This window comes from Pan troglodytes, chromosome 5 (assembly GCF_028858775.2).
Source record: "Pan troglodytes isolate AG18354 chromosome 5, NHGRI_mPanTro3-v2.0_pri, whole genome shotgun sequence".
Classification (NCBI taxonomy): domain Eukaryota; kingdom Metazoa; phylum Chordata; class Mammalia; order Primates; family Hominidae; genus Pan; species Pan troglodytes.
The window spans coordinates 148,817,790-148,821,271 of NC_072403.2; positions in this window are offsets into that span (position 1 = coordinate 148,817,790).

The window sequence follows — 3,482 nt, forward strand, 5'->3', positions numbered from 1 at the left end:
TGTCGCCCAGGCTGGAGTGCGGTGGCGCCATCTTGGCTGACTGCATCCTCAACCTCCCAGGTTCGAGTGATCCTCCCACCTCAGCCTCCTGAGTAGCTGGGGCTACAGGTGTGCACCACCACATCTGCTAATTTTCTATTTTTTTTTTTTTTTTGTAGAGATGGGGTTCTCATGATGTTGCCCAAGCTGGTCTCAAATTCCTCGGCTCAAGTGATCCTCCTGCCTCAGCCTCCCAAAGTGCTGGGATTACAGGCTTGGGCCACCATGCCTAGCCAGCGGGTACCTTTCTGTCTTTTCCTAATGGCTAATAATTTAAATCTAACTATATCTGTGAAGCCAGTGGTTTTGCCACAGGATGAGGAGGCGCCAGGGGATGGGAAGGTGACCAGATGTTCTAATTGAGTCAGCTTTGGTTCTGGCAATGAGCAGGTGCTCTGGAAGAAGTCCCAGGCAAGCTCTGCTGTGCCCCTTATCTGAACCGAGCTGATGAGCTGGCCCCCGTCCAGAGGAGGATGACCAGAGCAGAGAGGGATCTGGAAACCAGGAGTGACAGGGACGTGTGGAAGGGAAGGGGATGTTTGCAGAGGAAGGGATGACTTGAACACTACAGTTAAATATTGGAAGGGTTGTTATGGAGAAGAGAGGTCGTTAGAATCAGGTCAGAAGAACTAGAACTAGTATGCTAGTTTTGGAAGGGACGTTAGGAATCCCATCAAACACACTCCTCATTTTACAAAAGAAGAAAATAAGGCTGAGAGAGTGACACTTGTCTGGGGTCACACCGTTGGCTGGTAACAGACAGACAAAGGACTAGGATACAGCCCTTTGACTATACCCAAATATGGTTGCCCATCAGGTTGTAAGCTATAGGGTGGGTGAGGAGGGTAACGAAGGTGGTGGCCTCTGTTTAGTGTTGAAGCAGAAACTGGGTGTCCAGAGAGTTCCTGAATTGCCCAGAGGGCTGGCCCCAGCCTAGTCACTGGAAAACGTCTGTGTTTACCTCTGACATACTCTATCTCTGTGTGCCATATGACTCTCTTAATAACTGCCAGGTAATTCATGGTGATGAAAGTTTGTGTGTAGCGCGTGGGGTGGAGGAGGGAGTTGGTGTCTGGCCTTAGAAAAGGCTGCTTTTATGTGGCAGCAAATAGGAGGCTAGCAAGGTCTCTGGCTGGGGATTGCCTGGTGTCCTTGACCTTGCAGAGTCCCCAGGCTCCATCTTGGGGAAAAGGGAGACAGGAGAGGGAGTATTGCAGGCTTCCGTAGGCCCTCTGGGACGGGAGCAGCACTATGGGGAGATGGGTGAGCTTGTGTGCTGAACATCGCTAACTTCATAGGGCTTTGCTCTTGTCTCCATCCCTGAAAAATCCTTCCGAAGCACTGTATGGTATAAATATTTTAGTATCTGTCCATGGATTGGCTTGTTGTCTTTGTTGAGTTGCACGCATGATCTGGGCCTGGTTTCATCACACCTTGTGCAACTGCGATCATTATCTGGATGACAAAGAAGTGGGTGCAGGCCGTTCCCTGGATACGAAATGCTGAGGCAATTAAGCACATCTAATGACTGTTTTCTTAAGATGAATAGGAGTGATAGCAGTACACAAAGCAAAATGAGGTCTTATAGTCCATGCAGCCCAAGCATGGACTGGTCCTAGTAGAAGGAATGATGTAATTATGCTTCCCAAGTGTCACACCTGTACCATAGGTATTCTGAAATGACTTCATGTGTGATGACAAACATTTTCTTTTTTCTTTTTCTTTGTTTTTTTTTTTTTTTTTTTTTTTTAGAGACAGGGCCCTGCTCTCCCATCCAGGCTGGAATGCAGTGGTGGTGATCATAGCTCACTGCAGCCATGAATTCCTGGGCTCAAGTGATCATCCTTCCTCATCCTCCAGTGTAGCTGGGACTATAGGCACATGCCAGCATGCCCAGCTAATTGAAGAAAAACATTTTCAGATGTGTTAGAAATATACATCTTGTGTATTAAATTTATTTGCTCAGAATGAGGCTAAAAAAATTAGTTAAAAAAATAAGTAGATAACAGCTGTTACTAAGAGCTGTGTGCTGAGTCTTGTACTAAGTGCTTTGAATGTAGTTCCTCATTTAATCGTCACAATAGCCCTTTGAATTAAATTTTGATTTACAGAAAACTGAATTGAAGCAAAGAGGAGTTGCATAATAACTTGTCCAATTCACAAAATTTTAAAGGGCAGACCTGTCTGAATCCAGACAAACATAGATCTGTCTGAATTCAGAGCCTAGACTCCTAACCACCGAGAGATACGGCTTTCTAAGAACGTAGCCACGCCCCCAACAGAGGGACTTTGGTTTAGCTGGATCTTCATCCCAGAGCAGGTCGTCAGTAAATCCTTGTTGAATGGCTGAATGAATGAACACATAGCACACAATATATGCTGATTCCGGCAAACATCACAAGGTAGCATGTGAATGCCTGAAGCTTAGGAAACTTGGACCTAGTTTAATGGTTTCCAAGTGTGTTCTTAGGAGCCATCCTGGGGTCAGCTGAAGAGGAGATTCCAGGGCTGCTGTGAGGGAAGTAGAGGCAGGTTCCCAGCCCTTCTCCCAGCTACCACAAGAGCAGCTCCCTGTTATCCACCGCCCCTCCTCCCACTTCGATTTTCAAGAAAGTCTCCACTGCTGTTGAAATGAAAATAAAACAAAGAATTCCAACCTTACCTCTTAGTGATCTGGTGCAATAACATCATTATATAGATGAAGAAACTGGGGCCCAGAGAAGTAAAAGATTAGAATAAAGCCAGAGCTTAAGCCAGGCGCAGTGGCTCACGCCTGTATTCCCAGCAATTTGGGAGGCCAAGGCAGGTGGATCACCTGAGGTCAGGAGTTCGAGACCAGCTTGGCCAATGTGGTGAAACCCCGTCTCTGCTAAAAATACAAAAATTAGCTGAGCATGGTGGTGCGTGCCTGCATTCCCAGCTACCTGGGAGGCAGAGGTGAGAGAATCACTTGAACCTGGGAGGCAGAGGTTGCAGTGAGCCGAGATTGTGCCAGCCTGGGCGACAGAGCGAGACTCCATCTAAAAAAAAAAAAAAAAAAAGAATAAAGCCAGAGGTTGAATCCAGTCTTTCGGACCCCTTTGCCCACTGCTTATTTTATCACATTGAGAAAGCTAGATTTGAAGCACACTGGAAAACATCACGGTAGTACTGATGTCTGCATCTGGCATTCAGAGAAATAGCCACAGGGACCAACCCTGACCTATACAAAAATGGATTTTAAATGCTGGGAATTCCTTATCACAAAAATGTCTTAGGTGAGGCCAGTTCTCATCATCTTCTCCATGTAAGAGCAGGTTATTTGGAAGCACAAATTCAGGGGGAGTAAGTGGCATCAGCCAATCCGATTTTTAAAAAGTTTTAGGACACAATAAAATAAAAGATATTGTTCAAACTAATATGACTTAATAAGTCATTGTCCAAACCATAAACATAAATAAAAG